Here is a 23,691-nt window from a genome sequence, read left to right as displayed (position 1 = left end):
CTACTTGTTCTATGGGGAGAGGGTTGAAATTTCTGGTTAAAAGTATGGACTTAGTTGGGCACAGTGGCTCACGCCTATAATCCTAGTACTATAGGAAGCTGAGGCAGGAGGATCACTTGAGCTCAGGAGTCTGAGACCAACCTTAGCAAGAGCAAGACCCGTCTCTACCAAAAATAGAAACAATTAGCCAGGTGTGGTGGTGGACAACTGTAGTCCCAGCTACTGGGGAGGCCAAAGCAGGAGGATCACTTGAGCCCAGGAGTTTGAGATTACAGTGTGCTATGATGACACCACTGCACTCTACCCAGGGTGACACAGCAAGACTCTGTCTCAAAAAAAAAAAAAAAAAAAAAAAAAAGCGCAGACTTGTCTGTTTTTTCCTTCAGTTTTATCAGCTTTTGTTTGATGTATTTTTGAAGTCTATTATTAGGCATATAAACATTTAGGAATGTTATATCCCCTTGATAAACTGACTCCTTTATCATTATGAAATGGAGCTCTTTATCCCTAGTAATATTCTTTGTTCTGAGATCTACTTTATTTATTGTCATTATAGCCACTACACCTTACTTTTGGTTAGTGTTAGTATGGTATACCTTTTTTCATTCTTTCATTTTTAACCTTATTTATGTCTTTATGTCGAAAGTAGGCTTCTTATAGAAAATTTCCATTTAATGAGACTATTAATATGATAGGGTTCAACTTTACCATCTTGCTATTTTATTTCTATTTGAACCACCTATTCTGTGTACTCTTTTTTTCTGTCTTTTGTATTTTGGGGTTTTTTTATGGTTCAATTTTATCTCCTGGCTGTCACATTAGTTATAATTTTTTGTTCTGGTTTATATATATATATGTGTGTGTGTGTGTGTGTGTGTGTGTGTGTGTGTGTGTGTGTGTGTGTTATTTCTATATATATTAGTTGGCCAATTAATTTCTTTCTATTTATAGTAGAGACGGGGTCTCGCTCTTGCTCAGGCTGGTTTCGAACTCCTGACCTCGAGCAATCCTCCTGCCTTGGCCTCCCAGAGTGCTAGGATTACAGGCGTGAGCCACCGCGTCCGGCCTGAACAGTTATTTTTTAAAGAGATTTTTAAAAAAGAAAAAATTCCTTCTATATTTACCCATATATTTATCATTTCCAGTGTCCTTCATTTCTTTGTGTAGATCCAGATTTACATCTGGTATCATTTTGCCTGTAATTATAGGACATCCTTTAACATTTCTTATAATGCTGATCCATTGGTGATACATAATTTAGCTTTCATGTTTCTGAAATGTATTTTGCCTTCTTTTCTAAAATATATTTTCACTTGGTATAGAATTGTAAGTTGACAGTTTTCTTCCTGCAGATGCTGCTCCACTGTGTTCTGCTTGCATTGTTTCCACCAAGAATTCTACTGTCATTCTTACCTTTATTCTTCTTTTGGACATGTGTCTTTTTTTTTTTTAATTGGATGCTTTTAGTATTTTTTTCTTTATCACTGGTTTAATATTTTCTTCAGTATTTTTCTCTTTATCACTGTTTCATTATGATGTGGTTGGCATAGTTTTCTTCATTATCCTTTGCGTGGAGTTTGTAGAGTTTCTTGGATTTCTAAGTTTATTACTTTCACCTATTATTTCTTCACATAATTTTTCTAGTACTTCCTCTCATCCCTCTCCTTTACAGATTCCAAGTACACATATATTAGGCTGCTGAAGTTCTTCCACAGTTCACTGAGGCACTATTGACTTTTTTAGTCTTTTTTTTTTCCTATCTATGTGTGTTAGTTTCCTCAAGCTGCCGTAACAAATTACCATGAACTGGGGTTATAACAACAAAAATGTATGCCATACATTGTGACTTTACTTTGTTGGGGATGATTTATGTGAGTATTACTGTTACTCTGCACTTTGTTCTGGGATGCAATTAACATACTTGAAAATAATTTGATCCTTTTAAAGCTTACTTTTAAGCTTTCTTAGGTAGGACCAAAGTAGTTCTTAGTCTTGGCTTAAATTTGCCCCGCTGCTAGATGATATTTTTCTGAATACTCTATCTGGTCCTCGATAAATTTTAAGATTTTTCTACTCTAGCTTCTGGAAAAATAAGCGATTCCTAGCCCTTCGTGAGTTGTGAGGATTGCCCCTGCTCCTTTTGGGTGGTTCTTTCCCCAGTCTCAGATAGTTCCCTCACATGTATATGCACAACAGTACTTAGATGAAGACTCAAGGGAAATCCTTTGCAGAACTCCAGAGGCTTCTTTCTCTGCAGCTATTTCCTCTCTGATACTCTGCCCTGTGAACGCTAATCACCTTGGCCTCCCCTGACTCCCAGCTCTGTCTCTTCAACTCTGGACTACTACTGTACTTCACAGGGCAGGGTCTTCCTCTCCACACTGTGCCAAGAAAACTCCCTGCAAACAGTGCACTGGAGCAATTGTTCAGCCTTTCTCATTTGTTTCCCTTTTCTCAGATATCGCTACCTGACGTCCATGATCTGAAAACTGTCTTTTCATATATTTTGTTGTTGTTTTAATTGTTTTAGTTTTTCAGCCTGAAGAGTAAACATAGTCTCTGTTTTCCATCTTGACCAGAGGCAGAAGTCACCTTCTAATCTTAAATTGTACAAAATGGATATAAACGGCCGGGCGCGGTGGCTCACACCTATAATCCTAGCACTCTGGGAGGCCAAGGCAGGAGGATTGCTCGAGGTCAGGAGTTCGAAACCAGCCTGAGTAAGAGCAAGACCCCGTCTCTACTATAAATAGAAAGAAATTAATTGGCCAACTAATATATATATAGAAACAATTAGCCGGGCATGGTGGCACATGCCTGTAGTCCCAGCTACTTGGGAGCCTGAGGCAGTAGGATTGCTTGAGCCCAGGAGATTGAGGTTGCTGTGAGCTAGGCTGACGCCATGGCACTCACTCTAGCCTGGGCAACAAAGTGAGACTCTGTCTCAAAGAAAAAATGGATATAAATACTCTTTCCATGAAATTTGATATTTCTTATCCTGAAAATTACATGTATGTCTCACACAGTGCAATATCCCACATAGAGCTAAATCAGTAAAAAAAAAAAAAGCCAGGGTTATTTATTGTGATAAATAATTTGGATGTTTATAGACTTAACTGCTACTTTGAAGAACTTAAGGTTCAGGTCATTGAACTGTATACATCAGAATTGCTGAAAATGCACATCAACAATTTTGTTTTAGTAAAAGATAGCTTTACCCTGTAGAAACCAATATATGTAACTTTTCAAGATCTTTAAGAGGGGAAAAATTGAGTTCAAAGAGTGAAGTATATTTCATCTTTAAACTCTTCATTTTTGGAAAAACTTCATTAGTGGTTTTGTTTAGTTTCTCAAAGTATGCCAGAACAATATGGAATTTCGATACTAATAAATTCTATAAAGTAGACAAAAATTTCTGGTAAGGCACATTGGTAGCTGCCTCCAGCAAGACCTTTTAAAGTCTGGTAAATGATAAATTTTCTATCTAGGAGATGCTCTAGGCCCCTTTCATCATAGTCTGTGTGCTCTCAAAGGATCTGCTCAAGTGATTTATGAGAAAGGAATAGTATATCAATCACTCGATCTGTTTCTTTTAAAACATTTGTTAGGTGGTTTGCCCAATAAGAAAATGGATATTAAGTTTAACTGTCATAAATTTTCTTTAGTGAAGCCTGGTCAAAGAGTATAAGGAAAAAAGTTCTAGGTGATAAGAAAGCATTGAATGGCAAAGCCTTTAGCATTTCATTCTAGATGATGTATCCAAGCACTAGGATGAGAGGCCGCACAACTCTACCCACACATTGTACGCTTCCAGTGTATCTGTCCCTGCAAGCCTTGACATTCTTTTAGCCCACAGCTGCTGTGAGTAGTAAGATTTCTTGACTTGCCATTGGCACAGTTCCGTGTATTATGAATAAACAGTGGGGTAAATTATCTGAATGGACCCAATTGTATAGTATGCTATGTCCCACAAGGACTGGTCAGAGTAAAGACAGTGACAGAGCCTGCAGTGCAAACCCAAATTGAATATAGACTGTTTCTTCACCATGTTAGGAAAAGGCTGTTAATTGGCTCGTGTAACTGTTCTAATATTTGTGCAATGGATGCCAAAAATGGAAATAGTAACATTCTGAGTCATCCTTATGACAGGTATTAGACATTTATTCCTTCATGGAATACATTTTTAACCATAAATTATTTCCATTTTCATAGCCAAGTCCAAACTCTGTAGAAAAAGGTTTTCCTCAAACCCAAGGTATTTCTTTTTCCACCAATAATTTTAGGTTATTCAGGGAAGATAATCTCTTTTTCTTCTTGTTTAGATGATGTTTACCTGGTGCTGAACTACAAATCATACCTATTGTTCCTTTCCTTACTCTAGTCTCAAAGAAAAACTTTCCAAAGAAAAACATTTTTCATTTGTGTCTGTAGCTTTGAGTCAGAGTCTTCATGGTTTAGCTGCCTGATGAAATAGACCAGTAATTCCTGTTAGAGCCTAAAGTTAGCCTATCAGTGTTGTCAACATAATCTTGAGACTTCCTGTACTGGATCTGTTTGTTTCCTTATGTTACATTTGATTAGATATAGTGATACTGGTGATACTATTTTTCAATCTTTGGACCGAGGAGAGGGATACATTTGTTTCACACTGTGAGAGCTGAGATTTAGAGCCTTTCCTCTAGAGAACAGTTTGAATAAAACAATTACTAATAGGTATGATATTACTAATAGTCAGACCTTATTTTTGATACTGATTATACTTACTTGGTTATCTTGAACAAATAAGAATATGGTAAAGCAAGAACCAAACACATAATTTATAGAGTTCAATGCAAAATAAAAATGCGGGGTCCTTTGTTCAAAAATTATTTAAAGTTCCAAAACAAATCATTAAACCAAGCCTCAGTACTTTTGAGTGCAAGGTCCTGTGTGATTTCACAGGGCACACACCTTAGAAGCCAGCCCTGACCAGAGCAGATGTACAAAAGTCACTGTTCAGACCCACTCATACTCTTCTGCTTTACCTGTTTGGATGATCGCACTCATCATTTCATGTCTTACTACCAGTGAGGAGACATTCACAGTTGTGCCAATAAACTCAGAGACCATTAGGAAGAAGAACAGAACATGTTTATAAGGAAATGAAAACTTTTCTACATGTTTTATAAATTATATAATAATCATCACTTAATTATTGAGTCTAATGGTACTTTGCAGCAGATGATATAAAACTGTTTTTAATGTTTAACCCCCAAACTGTTGAATACTTTTATGACTATAATAATAATTTCTCTGAAATCAGTTAATCAATATGGAAATCAACTTTAATACTGGAAGGCCAAGAGGCAGAAGTGGAATATTTGAGCAAAGGCAGTGGAATTCAAGACATTTCCATTTTGTTATCTCTTGAGTACATACAGCAAAGACATCGTATGTAACACTGCTACAAAAGAATTACCATACATTGAACATCTATGAGCCAGGCACTATGATAAGCATATTAACTCAGTCCTCCTAATGTAAGGGAAGAGAGAGTATTCACAAAAGAGTCACTTAAAAGGACATCACAAAAAAATTGGCATTAGGAACTACATCAGTCATGGTCCAGGAATACTAAAACAAGTTAATCAAGAAGAGTTAAAAAAAAAAAAGAAGAGTTCATTAAAGTGACTATTTACAAAAGCATGGGCAGATTTTAGAGAAGTAAATAAGGAATAACATAGTGCCCTGTGAGGCTAGTGTTGCTAAGAGCCCCAAGAGGAGGAGTTACTATGACCTGCAAAGAGTACCAGTATAGAAGGCCTCCTGACAGGAGATGTGACCTCCATCAGAGGAACCAAACAGTGGGACCTCACAAGGAAAGAACTGGGAAAATAGATATCCAGACTGCACTTTCCTCCCTCCCTCACATTTCCTACAAGTGCTCCCCACTGACCAAACTCAGCCAGAGGCCACAAGGGAGCTTAATTATATAGTCCAACGATTCTCAAAGGTCAGCATGTGTCAGAACCACGTCAGAATCACCTGGAGGGTATGTTTAAACACAGATTGCTGGGCCTCACTTCCAGAGGTTCTGATTTAGCAGGTCTGGGGTGGGGCCTGAAAATTTGCATTTCCAATAAGTCCCCAGGTGATGCTGATGTTTCTTGTCTGGGGAAACCACTGATTTAATCTAAACAAGTCAGCCTCTCTGGGCAGAAAGCAGGGTGGAGAAGGGTAAAGTGTATCACTGGAAGACACCTAACCTAGAAATGATAGAAGCTGATGTGAAGACAACAGACTTGTTTATCATCAAAACAGCTGCCTCTGATGGTTGATGATTTATTTTGTTGTCTTGGTGCAAGGAGAGAGAAGCTTGAAGTACTTTCAACATACCTCCCAAATAGACCCTTAAAAAAACCTAAACTTTAGATAATGTCTAGTCTAGACTGCCTCTCACCAACCAGAATTGGTGCATGCAAGGATGATGTTGTCAGACATAACAGGAAAGAATCTTGATTTTTTTTCCTTATACCACTATGTTCAAAGAGCCTAGGATCCTCTCTGTAAAGGAAAATCTAGAAAATTGATAGTTTCAATGGTAAATCTATGACAGATGCTTATGAATGTCCTGACTGTAAGAAAACATTATTAAGTTTTTGGTGGGTGGGACCATTGATCAAGACTAGCAATAACTGAAATATAAGGCTGAATTGGATGGCCTATCATCTATAATCCAGAGTTTGCTATTACTGATCCTCACTGTGTTTTCATTGAAGGCCAATAATGAGATTATATTAAAGACAATTGAACCTTTCGTAGCAAAAAATAAATAAAATGTAAAACTAAAAACTAAAATTTTATCCTGCTCTGTGTAAACAAAGTATAGCAAGTGATATTAATGAATGACCTACTTAGGAAAACTTGTAGATAAGGGTTTAATCTGCATTTGATAGTGGAAAGGTTGTATCCATTTCCTGGCAGAAATCACAGAGAACACCTAACTTACATGAAAAAATGAAATGTTCTCAAGAAACATGCCAAGGCATAATTATTTATTTCATCAAGAGCCTAACATTAGCTTTTAGTTGGCTACACAATATTCACAGTATTTTTTATTTGTTTTGTGAGATTTTGTTAATTTAAATTTTGAAAGGTGTACGTATTTTTTTGTTTTTTCTGTTTTAAAAGGAAAGAGAGGTGATAGATGTTAACCTGCATAATCACTATTTATTCACTTATTTATAAGCAAATTTCTAAGGCTATGATCACTTTAGCATTTTAATTCCAAATACCAACTCAAGAATCAACCAAAGAATGATTTGACCCAGAAAGCTATTAAGTTCTATTAGCCTTTTTAGTATTCATAGTTTCATCTATGACATTGGGCTTAACCTATAATCCTAGCACTTTGGGAGGCCAAGATGGGAGGATAGCTTGAGGCCAGGTTGAGGCCAGAAATTTGAGACCAGCCTGAGCAATACCAAAACCCTATCTTTACAATAAATAGAAAAATCAGCTGAGTATGGTGGGCATGCCTGTAGTACCAGCTACTCAGGAGGCTGAGGCAGGAGGATGGCTTGAGCCTGGGAATCTGAGGTTGCAATTAGCTATAATGATGCCACTGCACTCTAGCCCTGGCAACAGAGTGAGATACTGCCTCAAAAAAAGAAAAGTTGGATTATGATCAAAATAATTCTGTATAAAATGGAAAAAGAATGGATGTACCAATATTCACTTTTAAAAAACACAATAAGTTAGATTATATGGCCAAATAACAGAAATTAAATCAGTCCAAAGATGCACAATTATAAGCCATTCACCCCACTATTTCATTTGTCTGTTCCTCCAGAAACACCCACTTTAACTGTAATTGCACAGGAACAACACTACCCTAACCATTGTTTGGGTACCTTGATCCCTAGACATATTGGAGTCTTCAAAGTAGGATGGAAGCCCAAAGAGAAATTCAGGCTAAATGGATGTTGTGAGTCTGATAACCAATACAAGTCACAGTGCCTGGGATTTAGGGGCTAACTCTGGGCTGTTATCTTTTACCAAGAAGGTTGGCCAAGTGGATGAGGCATGAAATGAGAGCAAAACCTCCAGGGAAAAATAATCAACAATTGGTTGAGTAACGGTATCATTTTAAAAAATAAAATAAAATCAATACTACTTGCCATAAATTTTCAAACAGTAGAGAAGAGCATAAAGTAAAAAGTACTTTTGCCCCTCTTCAGTTTCTAATCACATTTCCCAAAATAGCTTTTCTTTTGTAGTCTTCCAGGTATTTTTGATGCAAATTCAAAATGTAATTATAAATATCTTTGTTTATACACAAAAAGTCATACTCTATATATTGATCTGCAAATTTTTTTTCATTTGATGTATCTTAGAGATTTTACTATGGTGGTATAGCAGGTCCTAAAATAATGTCTTTTTGTTCAACATTGTTTCATTATAATGTTAATGAGAAAAAAAAATCCATTCCCAGCTAGATCCACTGTCTGTGAGGAGTTTCATGTTCTCCTCATGTCTACATGGGTTTTCTCCCACATCCCAAATATGTGCACATTAGGTAAACTGGTGTGTCCAAATGGTCCAAAGATGAGTGAGCGTGGGTGTGGGCGTAAGTGTGAGTTGATCTTGCAATGGAATAGTGGCATCCCATCCAAGGTAGGTTCCCTGGCTGTGCCCTGAGCTGCTGGGTTAGGCCCCTGCCACAGGTAATCCTGAACTTAAATTACTGGGTAAATAATTATAATATCTTACTTGTGTTTATTCATCTTTCTTAAATGTATGTATACCTCACATTTATTTCAATGTTTAATATTAGAAATGTTTTGGTCTTTATTAGAAATTTGGTGACGGTGATGTTTCTGTGACCAAAAATATGTCATAGAAACTTAACTCTTGTGGTCAGGAGCAGTAGCTCATACCTGTAATCCTAGCACTGTGGGAGGCTGAGGTGGGAAGACTGCTTAAGGCCAAGAGTTTGAGGCTACAGTGAGCTATGATTGCACCATTGCACTCCAGTCTTGGGCAACAGAGCAAGACTTTGTCTCTTAAAAAGAAAAGAAATTTAATTTTTGTTTATATCAATTATCAATTGGCCTATGGTAAAATTGGTTTCGTTATACATCATTTCCCTTAAAGTTGCAGTATCTAGGGCCAGGTACAGTGGCTCATGCTTGTAATCCCAGCACTTTGGGAGGCCAAGGCAGGAAGACTGCTTGAGGCCAGGAATTCAAGACCAGTGTGGGCAACATAGCAAGACCCCATCTCTACAAAAAATAAGAAAAATAGCCAGGTGTGGTGGCACACACCTGTAGTCCCTGCTACTTGGAAGATTGAGACAGAAGATCACTTGAGCCTCGGAGCTGGAGGTTGCAGTGAGCTATGATCAAGCCCCAACTTGGGAAAAAGAGCAAGATTCTGCTTCAAGAAAAAAAAGAATAAATAAAAGTTTATAAAAAAAAGAACTAGTCTTACTGATAGCAATGGGGATAATAGGCTCCCTGAATTATAGAGGCCAGGTGACAAAGCTAAGCCATTAGAGTCAAGGTAGGCACAATTATCATAGGAATAGCAAGATCACTGTGGAAATTGGGTGTAGGAGGCCTGAACCACAGTATGATACAATTGATGGGGTTGCTCGTTTTTTTCTCCTGATTTATTTGAATTCTTTGTAGATTCTAGATATTAGTCCTTTGTCAGATGTATAGTTTGTGAATATTTTCTCCCATTCTGTAGGTTGCCTGTTTATTCTGTTGATTACTTCCTTTGCTGTTCAGAAGCTTTATAATTAAGTCTCATTTATTTATATTGGTTGTTGCTATATTTGCTTTTGGAGTCTTAGTCATAAATTCTTGCCTAGGAACTATATCTAGAAGACTTTTTCCTATACTTTCTTCTAGAATTTTTATGGTTTCATGCCTTACTTTTAAGCTTTTAATCCATCTTTGGGAGGGTCAGTGGGGGATAAAAACCTACCTATTGAGTGGTATGAACACTGTCCAGGTGAGAGGCACACTGAAAGCCCTGACTTCAGTATTATACAGGATATTCACGTAACAAAAACATTTGTACTCCCCTTAATATTTTGAAATTTAAAAAAAAACCATATATTAGAAATGGTGTGATTAGGATCTAAAAAGCTAATGAAAGGTTGTTATGGCTGTAATTTTGTTTCTTCAACTTGCCACTTTTTAAATGTACACATCCAGCTTATGATTCATATGTCTATAATGTTATACTTTGGTTATCCCTTTTATATGCTATGTACACAGTAGAAAAGTATATTATAATAATAGTTTTCATGTAAAATGGTGAGTCTTTGTATTCATAAATATGCACCAAAATATTCTTTGAATAAAAATTTGCAAACGGTGTGAAAAAAAGTTAATATTAATATTTAGAAAAGAAAGGATATAGATCAACAAGTTAAATGACACCATGATGTAAAAATGAGCCAATCCAAAATGCAAAAGATTCTATGGATGAATGACCCAGTTTCTTCAACAAATCAAAAAAATAAAGAAACTGAACTATTACAGGTTGAAAGAAACTTAAGATATACAACAACACAATGCAATATATAGACTTGGTTTGTATTGTATTTGTTCCTATGCTGCTATGACAAATTACCACAAATGTGTGGCCTAAAACAACACAAATTTATTCTCTTTTGGAGGTCCGAAGTCTGAATATGGGCCTTACAGGTAAAATGCAGTCTGACTGCATTCTTTCTGGAGGCTCTAGAGGTGAATCCATTCCTTTCCTTTTCCAGGTTCTAGAAGAGATTGCTCACATTCCTTGGCTTGTGGCCCCCTTTCAGCAATGGCATCACTCCACCTCTGCTTCCACTGTCATCTCCTTCTCTGATTCCCACCCTCCTACATTTCTCATATAAGGAAATGTATGATTAAATTGGACACATCTAGCTAATCCAGGATAATCTCACCAATTCAAGATCTTTAATTTAATCACATCTGCAAAGTCCCTGTTGCACATAAGGTAACATGGTAACAGAGTTTTCAGGGATAAAATGCAGACATCTTGGCAGAGGGTAGGAGGTGGGGCGGCCATTACTGTGTCTACCACAGATTCTGATTCAAACAAACCAACTATAAAAGACTTTTTTTTTTCATACAGCTGGGGAAATTTTATAATAGATTGGGTATCATATAAAGAAAGAAATACTAATTTTTTTAAATATGCTAAATGACATTGTGTTTATGCTTTAAAAACTTATATGCTGGAAATGTTTGCTGAAGTATTTATGAGTGAGATGATATGATATATTGGATTTGCTTTAAAATGCAAAAAAAAAGAATGTGAGAAAAAATGAGATAGGCAAAATAATAAAACTTGTTAGAACTGGACTATGGTTTCATATGGTTCAGAATATTTTTACTTCTACTATTGTGTATACTTGAAAATATCTACATTAAAAAGTTATTTTAAAAATTAAAGATAATCAAAAAAAAATTAAAGATAATCTAAAATAGTTTAAAAGGAAAGGAAAAGAGAGAATCCAAGGCTTCAATGAATGTTCTTGTCCGAACATTGCTGCATACTAGTATGAACATATAGTAGAATAAATTCTTAGAAACAGAATTACACTTAAAATATTTATAGTGATTGCCTTACATATATACTAAGGTTGAGCGATAAAGTAAACAAATGTAGGGTTATAGGAACCAGATTTCACACTGTAAAAGATAAAAGTTGCAGATAAATAAGACGGGAAGGATAAAATAAAATACTTAACCACTGAAACAAAAATAACCATCAAAACAATGAATGCTAAAGTTAAGACAGGAATACTTTTTTCTTTAAGTTTAATTTTGGGGCACTTAAATCTCAGTACTTTTCATCCACATGTCTGTATATATCACTCATTTCCTTCTTTCAGATCTTAGTACAAAGGCCACCTAATTAGTGGCCTTCCCTGATCATCCTATAGAAAATAGAATCTGCCCTAATGCAGAATCTCCTTTCTTTCTTATCCTGCTTTACTTTTCTCACCACGCTTACTTTATATTTGGTTATTTAATATTCTCTGTCTCCTCCAGTAAGCTCCATCTGGACCAGGATTTTTTTTTTATTTTATTCACTATAAACTCCCTTTTTTTAAAAAAGAGCATTTGCCTAGACAGTAATAGGTACTTAATAAATATGTTTTGAATGAGTCACAAACTGGGAATGACCCAAATGTCCATTAACAGATGAATGGATAAACAAAATATAGTATATCCATACTACTCAGCAATATAAAGGGAAGAACTATTGATATATCCAACACTATATGGATAAGTACCAGACACAAAATAAATCAATAAATATTATATGATTTCATTTGTGTAAAGCACAAATGAAAGGCAGTTCAGTGGAAGCTGATGATAGGGAATGGAAAGGATAGAGGATAGAGGAGGGAGGAAGGGAGGAACTGCAAAGGAGCACAGGAATCTTTGGGGACTGATGGACATGTTCCATATTTTGATTGTGACATTGGTTTCGCAGGTGCGTACAACTTATCAGAACTCAGAATTTTATACTTTAAATGGATGCAGTTTATTTTGCATATATTATTCCTCAGTAAGTTCAAAAGGAAAACATATTTGCTGAATCAATTTACCAGTGCTTTTACAGCTTAAGTAAAACTAGAAATTTCGATAAGTAATGTTTGTAAATTTGAACTCCAAGATACTGAAAATAAAGAATTTTTTCCCTTCTTCCCTTTTAAGCAAGAGGTTTCAGAGTGCTATCTCCCATACATGAGTGGATAGATCTTTGTTTAGGTGTCCCAAAGGGATATGATATAGAAGTTTTGAAATTAGATGGCTCATGCATAAATAAGTGACCTGTACTCAAGCATAACTATAGAAAGGAAAGATTATGCTTGAGTGTAGATTCCATATTAGAATTATATTTTACAAATTCACTTCAGCTATTTATCCCAAAATCTCTAAATGACAAAATGTCTTGATTAACACTTTCCTTAAGGCCAGGGACATGTACCTCCTCATAAGTAAAATCTCCTTAATATCTTCACATAATGTTGACTTCCATTCTATAGTCTACATGCACTATAGCTCACAATGTTACAGAAAATTGTCAATTTGTAATATGAATACCAAACTCTGGTTTACATTTTTCTGTAGAATTATCAACCCCAAAATATATAGTCAAATCAATTTTGAAATTGCTAATTCCTACAAAATGGGTTTTTTTAACAATTGAACAAATGTGCACTTGTTTTAAAATGAAGCTGCAACACTGTACAACCACTCAGAATAGTGTTTCACAATTAAGTTATATTAGTTACATTTGGCAAATGGGACAAAGTAGCAATAATACACACATGGATGTGCTACATTCTTCTTTTAATCAATGAAGCACTGAGTACATTTTGTTAAGCAAAACACTAGAATTAGGAAAAATAAAGCAGCTAGATTCTTTATTATTTGCTATTTTCATATAAACCTTCTAACATTTATAATGGAAGATGAAATTTTAAAAACATTTTAGCCATGAAAGCAATATTAATAATAAAAATTTAAAGTAGGTACTATATTTTACTCAAGTATAGCTCAGTATGGTAAATGCCAGAAAAAGGGGATTATGCAAAAAACCTAGAGACATGAATGGCAATAAATTGCTTGAAAATACATGCTACACAGCTAGAAAAGAGATACTTTGATAAGTAACATCAATTATTATCTTTTGCATTGAAGAAATAAAGTCTTAAAGTAATTCTGCCCATCCCCCACCAGTTTCCCTTCTCAGCTATAGCTTGCCCAGTGATCTAAGATCAGACCCTCTTCATTCTCTAGGGAATAACATGAAAGTGATTGAAAATAAAATGAGGGGTTGAAACTCTATACTTCAGAAGACAGAATCAGTTACCTGACACACAATACCAATCTTTGCCGTGTTCAGAATGTCAGTGTTTCACATGCCCCACTCAGGAAAGTTGCTTCAATACACGCTTCTGTGCCTTTATTCAGTTTGGTTACACTTCAGGGAGTTTAATTTCATGCAAAGCTTTTAGATAGTGCTTTTCAGTGACAGAGGCAAATCCTGGTACCTTAAGAGAGCAGTTGGAGTTCAGGAAAAATGAAAGCAATCTGGACTATTAATGCTTGGTCTGAACTTTGGCCTTGCCCTGGAGTTAGTCTTCAAAAATTGAAAAAGAAGCAGAATGTTGGTAACACTTAAGATATTAAATAAAAGGTAAACATAATGGAATAAAAGATGATCTTGTTACATTTGGGGCTTATATTATGGCCATAAAGGGAAATGGCAATAAAAAGTAGACGTGAGAGATTTAACTAAACTGAACTGATTTCATGAAAGGCTTAAGAATCTGCCTGACTGGAAAAAGAGAGGTAAAACACCTGCACTGCTAGTCCACACATGAACAATGCATTTATTTTCAAACAAAGTGCAGATAATGCTCAAGCTTTGGAAGGGGAGATCTATTTTTCAGAGAAAGTATGGACACCTGAAAGAAACACAAGAGGCATTGTGTTTAGGAATGAAACATGTGATCTAAGGAAATGCCAGTTTATCCAAGTTTTGGCTGGGTTACTTCTTTGTTAAGAGAAGGGACATATTTTTGAAACAACTGTGATTAACTAAAGATTAATGTGCCTTTTTGGAATTACCTATAATTTTAAAAGATTATATTGTAGCTTGTAAGCCTGGTTAAAGAACAAATCAGGTGATCTTTGTAAAAAACAAAACATCACATGTGTTTTACTGTTTAGAATTTATCCCCAAATACAGAAGAATTCTACATTTGGCTATTTACTAAGAGCAATTTTGTTGATTCAATTTGACTTCTCTTTCAGCTTTTTGTTTCTTAACATGGTCATATCACCACCAGTTATTTAATCTTTCTCAAAGTTTATGTAATCATGCTAATGACTGAAAATTCACATAATTGGGATTTTTAAATAAGATAAACTTCTCCAAGTTCTCTTTAAAACAAAGGATAGTGCCTGAGTGAATTCTTCGTATACATTCTAGAATGCATAGACATGAGAATTATCTGGGTCACAAATGAGCTCAAAGGATCAACTCAGATGGTTACAGTTGCTTTTTGAGTCTCCTGCCATTTATGAAAAAGAGTGCATTCTCCTAGCTGTTGCCTTATTTGGCTGTGAGACTTCACACATGTTTGATACTTAGCTTCTCCACCCTTCTTTTCTCCATATGTAAAAATGGGGTACTAAAAAACCCACAGGATTATTATTAGTATTACTTTTTATAGTTCATGTTTATAACAATTTACCAGTATATTTATCAGTCTCTTTAATCAACATTATTTCTCATATCACTCTCTTCTTCTGCATTGTTTTCTGCTCTCTGAAGTACATAATTTAGTGTTATTTTGTGAAAGATCTGTGAGTTTTGCCCTTGAATGATATTTCAGTTGGTTATTGACTTTTAAGTAGACAGTAAATTTATCTCAGTTCTTAGAAGATATTATTTCATTGCTGTACTCTGTTGATGCTGATGAGAAATCTGTCATCAGACTGTCATTCATGTATAAGCAATTCATCTTTTCTCTAAGATTGGAGTGGCATAATTAGAGTTAATGGAATTTTAAGGTTTTTGTCTTATTTATCTGAAGGACAGAGATATTGATTAACCTTAGGTTTGTTAATAAAATCATATTAATAAAACCACTGAAATTATATAATATATAGTTATCAAACCAGTAGAGGGGAAAAGAAGAAACAAAAATTGATCACACCATGCAAAGGAAAGTAAGAAATGGTAAATACAGAGAAAAAAACCCAGAAAAATTAGAAGCACAAAATAAGATGTTAAAAATAATTCTAAATAAGCAGAACTTGAATATGGCCCTAATATTCCCAGCCTCTAGTATACATACACTCTTTTACAGTTTTCAGCCAAATACTAGTCTAGCTACTACCGAAAAGAATTTTATAGATATCCTAATCCAGTTGACCTTAGATAAGGAAGTTATCCGCAGGTGGGCCAGAAGAAGCTAGAGATTCAAAGCATAAGATGGATTTAATACATAAAAAATTCTCCATTCTTGGCTTTAAAATGGAGAGTGCCATGTGGCAAGGAATGCAGGTGGCCTCTAGGAGCTGAGTGTGGCCCCTGGTTGACAGCCAACAAAAAAAATAGGGATCTCTGTTGTACAACCACAAGAAACGTAAAGGAGGACCTGGAGCCACAACCACATGAACTTAAAGGAGGACGAGGAGATCTAGATAAAAACATAGATACCTGGGTTTTACCTTTATAAGACCCTGAGTAAAGGAACAAATAAGAAAGTGTGGACTATAGTCAAGAAAAAAACAAAATCTAGCTGCTAGCATAAAGATGCTGCACCAATGAACCACTTACACCATGTGGGTTTGTTTACATGCACGGAAGAAACTAGTTCCTGAATTATTAATTTAATTATTTAATTATAAATTATCCTTATGGGGAGCCTTGAGAGTCCATGCATAAATGCACAATGCCGTAGTCAGGTTGCCCAAGTCAGGATATCCACCTGTAATCCTAGCACTCTGGGAGGCCGAGGTGGGTGGATCGCTCAAGGTCAGGAGTTGAAGACCAGTCTGAGCAAGAGTGAGACCCTGGTCTCTACTATAAATAGAAATAAATTAATTGGCCAACTAATATATATAGAAAAAATTAGCCAGGCATGGTGGCACATGCCTGTAGCCCCAGCTATGGGGAGGCTGAGGCAGTAGGATTGCTTGAGCCCAGGAGTTTGAGGTTGCTGTGAGCTAGGCTGACACCATGGCACTCACTCTAGCCTGGGCAACAAAGCGAGACTCTGTCTCAAAAATATATATATATATACATTTACAATGATACTTTTGTTTAATTTATAAGCAAAAATTGTATATATTCAGAGTATACAAACATGATGTTTTTTGTTTTGTTTTTTTTTTGAGACAGAGTCTCACTTTATTGCCCAGGCTAGAGTGAGTGCCGTGGCGTCAGTCTAGCTCACAGCAACCTCAAACTCCTGGCTCAAGCAATACTGCCTCAGCCTCCCAAGTAGCTGGGACTACAGGCATTCGCCACCATGCCCGGCTAATTTTTTGTATATATATATTAGTTGGCCAATTAATTTCTTTCTATTTATAGTAGAGACAGGGTCTCGCTCTTGCTCAGGCTGGTTTCGAACTCCTGACCTTGAGCAATCCGCCCGCCTCGGCCTCCCAGAGAGCTAGGATTACAGGCGTGAGCCACCGCGCCCGGCCAAACATGATGTTTTAATATATTTATACATTCTGGAATGGCAAAATCAAGCTATTTAACATATGCATTACCTCACATACTTATTTTTTGTTGTGAGAATACTTAAAATCTACTCAGCAATTTTCAAGCATAAAATCTATTGTTATTAATTGCAGTCACCATGATGTACAATAGATCTCTTGAATTTATTCCTCCTATGCAACTGAAATTTTATGTCCTTTGACCAACATTTCCCCAATCCTCCCACCCTCCACCATGCAATGTTTTGAGTCTCATACTCTGTTGATCTATGAGTTCCTTGAAGACAGAGATCATGCCTCACACAACTCTGTATCTCAGGCCTGGCACTGGAAATAATGATTACTATTATTTTTAATTATTTTTACCACTTTTTAAACATTTACTATGTGCCAGGCTCTTGCTAAACACATTGCAAATATTATCCCATTTAATTCTTATAATAATCATAGTATTCCTTTTTACAGATGAAAAAACTAAGCTCAGAACCCCAGTAACTAACCCAAGATCTAACAATTAGTATATGGTTGAACTGGGATTTGAACCCAGGACTTTCTTGTTTTGAAAAACAAACTCTTAACAACTATCCTATAATGCTGAGGGGGAAAGAATTTTATATATCTCTAGTAGGGAGAGATATATAAAAACTTACCACTGGCTTCCAAGCCAGAAGTAATACCATGTTGCTACTTAGAAAATGTGACCTCTGGCCACATTTCCAGCTAATTACGACTTCTCTGACATTAAAGACACTGATCACCACACTCTCACACATGAGGAATCTCTAAAATGTGTCACAGAAAAAAATAAGTTGTAGTGACACAAGTATAAAAAGAAAGAAAGAAAGAAATATGAATACTGTTTTGTAAAGGTAGCTGAGTTTACTTTTCCTTGGTGAGTCTAATTATTGTTGGCACATAAAGTGAAGCTATTTGCAAACTCATATCTTAATTTGGCACAAGGTAGCAATTTAAAGGAAAAACTACAGGTGAGGGGGAAAATCACTGCTTACAGCAGCACACAAAACCAAAGTGATGCAATTTTCACTGCATGTCTCCTCAAGTTGGAGAATTCATTAGCACCTATATAGTACCTGGGTAATTTCAGACAAAACAAGTTGCAATATTTAACCAAGTTTACCTTGCTTTGTAGTTCCATGACTTCTTATTAGACGTTTAAGTATACCATTTACTTCAACATTAAATACAGATATAAAATAACCATTTCAAGTTCTTTTTAAGTCTTGATCAATCATAAAATTTTCTAAGTAATAAATTCTCAAGAGTATATTCTACTTTTGAAATTAGTGCTAAAACATTAAAGTTGGAATAAAATATCATAGTACTCTTTTCAATTCTAAATAAATTTTAATTTACACTAGTTTTTTTTAATAGTAGATGAAATACTCAAGTGGACTAACCAGCTCCTAACTGTTCTCATTTCACTGGTAACTATTTGTAGTCAACAAGGATGGACACCATAGCCTTATTGTACTAAGTAACCTGATCCTTGACTAAAACTCTGTCAATCTGATTCTCCATCCTGGATATTTAGAATTGGGATCTAATTCTAATCAGCTAAGGCTATATGCTTAAACTAAGTTGCTACTGGGAGGATTTCCACCCTCCCATAAACACTGTGAAGCAGAAGTAACAAAGGTAAAAATTATATTAACAAAAAATACCAGCACTACAGACTGAATTGTGTCCCTGCCCCCCAAATTCTTACGCTGAAGTTCTAATCCTCAGTACCTTAGAATGTAACTGAATTTGAAGATAGGATCTTTCCTTTCCATATCAGGTAATGTGTCAACCAGGTTTGAGGGAGGCGTATCTCACACAATAGCATTGAAACCCAATGATCACACTTACGAACCACAAAAACGATCTAGGGTCTTAAAAGAAGTAACTACATTAAACTGAAACCATTAGGATAAGTGTCCTTATTGGACAATCCAATATGACTGGTGTCCTTATTAAGATGAGGAAATTTGGACACAAATTTGGACACAGATGCATACAGAGAGAATACGATATGAAGACACAGGAAGAAGATAGCCATCTACAAATCAAAAAAAGAAGCCCGGAACAGACCCTTCCTTCATGACCCTCAGAAAAAGACAACTTTGCTGATACCTTAATCTTGGACTTTTAGCCTCAAGAACTTTGAGAAAATAAACTTCAATTGTTTAAGCCATCCAGTCCCTGATACTTTGTTATGGCAGCCCTAGCAAACTAACAAAACCACAAAGGGACACATCCTTGTTTGGATTGCTCAGGATAGAATATAAGATCCTGAGGGCATAGGTATAAGAAGCCACAGAAACAAAGAATATAGTAAAACTACTCTGTTTGGCACCAGAAAAAAACTGTTTCCCTTATGAGGAGAAGAGAAAAAAGTCAGTAAGAAAGTTTGAAGTAGGACTTTTTAAATGAAGGGCAAAAAAATTTCTCAGGAGTGTCTGAAAGTATCCCCGGTAGTCAATGCTGATTATATTGCTATGACATAAACTTCCAAATCTTCAGTAAGTTTACTACATATGGAAACAGGAATCCAGAGCCAGAGGTGACCATGAGAACATCAGCCTGGCATTCCTCCATCCCCTTATATCACTGCCCCCCTCCTTCGGAAATCTGTAGAGATCTCGCAGAAGCCACCAGAATCCCATTGGTCACAGTTCATGCCAATATTATATAAATCTCAAAGTACTCGGATATTTTAGCTGTCAGTTGGATCTGCAAAGAAAGATTAAGTAGACTTGCAGATAGATGCATAAATAAAAGACTAGGCGCCCCAGAGAGAAAGAATGACAGTAAGGAGAATTTCCATTTCCTGGTTCTATTTCCTCATTTGGTCAGATTTATTCCTAGCTTTAGAGATACCTACGTTCACATATTCTTCTTAGGATACCTTAATAGTTTCAAAATAAATCCCTGACTTTTTTGGTTTAAAGTAGTTCAAGTTAGTTTCATTTATGACTAAAGGAATTTTAACTAAGACTCTATCATACACATATGAAGGGACATAATAAACAGCAAAACCAGGTAAACAGTTACTAGAAGTTTTAATCACACTGGCCACTATTCCAAGGAAGTCATTTGATAGTACAACAATACAGTGAATAATAGTACTGTCTCATTTTCCAAAGTAGTGTCCCACAGAATACTTCACACACTATTAGGTAGGGGTTAATAATGTGCTATAAAAAAAGAGTGTTCTGAGGTCAAATATATTCAGGAAATAGCACAGAAAAAATGGCTTCTGACCAGCATGGGCAAGAGCGAGAACCTGTCTCTACTAAAGAAAAAAACAATAGAAAGAAATTAGCTGGACGACTAAAAATACATAGAAAAAATTAGCCGGGCATAGTGGCATATACCTGTAGTTCCAGCTACTCAGGAGGCTGAGGCAGGAGGATTGCTTGAGCCCAGGAATTTGAGGTTGCTGTGAGCTAGGCTGACGCCATGGCACTCTAGCCCAGGCAACAACAGAGTGAGACTCTGACTCAAAAAAAAAAAAAAAAAAATAGCTTTTGAGCAGTAAGTGAGAATTTTGTTTTTGAGGGGAGGTGACTACAAAACTCTTTCTTCCCACTGAGTGGCAGAAAAGAGAAGTTATATTATTGAAGGGAACTTAAAACAGCTGGGCATGGTGAACCCTGCCTGTAATCCCAGCTACTCAGGAAGCTAAGGCAGAAAGATCACTTGAGCCCAGGAGTTCCAGCCTGGGCAGCAGAGGGAGACCCTGTCTCTATTTAAAAAACAAACAAACAAAAAAGGTAATTAACTCCTTAACAATAACAAGTTTATACTTGTTACAAAAGTAGCTAAAATAATACATAATAATATCAATTTGAGGACAATATCTAGTTCATCTCTAAGGCAGTATAATGTAATGATTAAACACATGAGTTCTAGAACTAGGCTGCCAATCTCTCTGTAACTATTTCCTGGTCTCTAAATAATACACACTTCATAACACTTTGTGAGAATTAAATGAGCTACTATACAAAAAGTGCTTAGAAGTGATAAACACCTGAAAATGCTAGTTGTTATTATGAAGTAGCTAGCCTAAAACCTATAATTTTATCAACTTCTGAGAGAGACTGAGAGCTTTCTAGATTTCATAGATCAGATTAAAGAAAGTGAACAGTCCAGAATGAACCAACTTGGGACACAGAATAGGACTGGCCAGTGATACCCCAGAAGGCCAAAAAGTCAAGGACTCTGATCATAACCAGGACAAAGGGTTTTATAATATCTTATTGAAGAATTTAGTCATTAGCCCAGAGCCACAATTTAGTTATAGCTTTATAGTATTTCCATTTTTTATGTATAATCATTTTTTATCAGATTCTGACTCATATTAAGGAGATAGATATACTGTACCTGGGGGTACCCACTTATATTTGTATGGCCTCATATCTCCAAGATCATATCAACAGGGCCTAAATAATTTCTCTAATTTAATGTTAACTTATTTAAATCATATATGTATGATCCTTTCCATAACTAAAGTAATTACTTGTACATTGGTCTTAGGCATTATTTGACCACTCATATGTAATTTCTTTTTTTTTTTTTTTTGAGACAGAGTCTCAGTCTGTTGCCTGGGCTAGAGTGCTGTGGCATCCGCCTCACTCACAGTAACCTCAAACTCCTGGGCTCAAGCGATCCTACTCTGCCTCAGCCTCCCTAGTAGCTGGGACTACAGGCACGTGCCACCATGCCAGGCTAATTTTTTCTATAAATTTTTAGTTGGCCAATTAATTTCTTTCTATTTTTAGTAGAGACGGGGGTCTCGCTCTTGCTCAGGCTGGTTTCGAACTCCTGACCTTGAGCAATCTACCCGTCTCGGCCTCCCAGAGTGCTAGGAATACAGGCGTGAGCCACTGCGCCCGGCCAGATTCCATGGGATTTTCTACATAGACACTCATGTGGTCAGCAAATAAAGACAATTTTACTTCTTCCTTTCCAATCTGTATAGCCTTTATTCTCTTTTCTTTCCTTATTGCACTGGTTGGAATCTCTAGTATAACACTAAATACAAGTGGTTATAATTGGCAGCCTTGCCTTGTTTCTGAAGTTAGGAGAAAATCTTTCAATCTTCTATCATTATCTATGATGTTAGTTGTAGGTTTTTCATAAATGCTATTTATCGTAATGAGGAAGATCTCTTCCAATCCTAGTTTACAAATACTTTTTATCAGAAATGGATGCTGAATTTTGTCCCTAAACTTTTTGCATCTATTGAAATAATATAGTTTTTGCTTTTATAGTTTGTTAAATATGATAAATACACTAATTGATTTATTAAATATTAAACAAACCTCACATTCCTAGAATAAAACCCCATTTCATTATGAAGTAATATCTCACTTATATGTTGTTGGCTTCAATTTGCTAAAATTTTGTTTAGAATTTTGCATCTATTTCATAAGGTATATAAATCTATTATCTTAGTTCCTTGTAATGTCTTTGGTTTTGATATTACAGTAATGCTGATACCAAAATGAGTTTGGGAAGCACTTCCTCCTTTTGATTTTCTAGAAAAGTTTGATTGAAATTGGTGTTATTTCTTCCTAGTTTGTAAGAATTCACCAGTAAAATCTTTCACCAGTGAAACTCTTGACCTGTAGTTCTTTGTGGTTAGGTTTTTAAGTACAATTTAAAATGTTTTAATAAATAAAGAATTATCTCTTCTTGAGTGAGCTTTGACAGTTTGCATCTTTCAAGTATTGTCCATTTCATCTAAGAGGTTGACTGTATAGGCATAAAGATGTTCATAATATTCCCTTCTTATACTATTAATATCTATTGCATCTGTAGTGATATTATTTCTCTCATTCCTAATACTGATCATTTGTGTTTTCTCCTCCTATCCTCCACCAAATCATTTTTCTTCTTTTTTTCCTGATCAAGTGGCTAAAGGTTTACCAATTTTGTTGACTTGGTCAAAGAAGCAGCTTTTGGTGGCACTGATTTTCTCTATCATTTTTTTATCTTGAAGTTCATTAATTTCTACTCCGATTTTTATTATTTTGTTTCTCTTCTTTTTCTAGTTTCTTAAGGTGGAAGTTGAGGTTATTGATTCGGGATCTTTCTTTTTCACATTTAGTGTCTATATTTAATTTAAAACACATTTAATATTATAAATTTAATTCTAAGTACTGTTTTAGCAACACCTCATAGTTTTAATGTATTGCATTTTCATTATCGTTTAACTCAAAATACTTTCCTATTTGATTTCATCATTGACTCATGAGTTATTTAGGAATGTGTTAGTTTACAAATATTTGGGGATTTTCCATGCATTGTTCTGTTTTTGACTTCTAATTTAATTCCATTGTGGTCAGGAAATATATTTTGTATGGTTTGAATATGTGTAAATTTTAGACTTGTTTTATGACCCAGAATATAGTCTAACTTGGTA

The 23,691-nt window shown here is 35.6% G+C and overlaps 1 pseudogene; it reads right to left on the bottom strand.

The window, feature by feature from the left end:
• Window positions 1–19,053: 19,053 nt before the first annotated feature.
• Window positions 19,054–19,146, bottom strand: LOC142861805 (uncharacterized; annotated as a pseudogene).
• Between the last annotated feature and the right edge of the window lie 4,545 nt (window positions 19,147–23,691).

The sequence above is a fragment of the Microcebus murinus genome, chromosome 17 (genome assembly GCF_040939455.1).
Source record: "Microcebus murinus isolate Inina chromosome 17, M.murinus_Inina_mat1.0, whole genome shotgun sequence".
Lineage (NCBI taxonomy): Eukaryota > Metazoa > Chordata > Mammalia > Primates > Cheirogaleidae > Microcebus > Microcebus murinus.
This window is presented reverse-complemented; position numbering and strand designations above follow the sequence as displayed.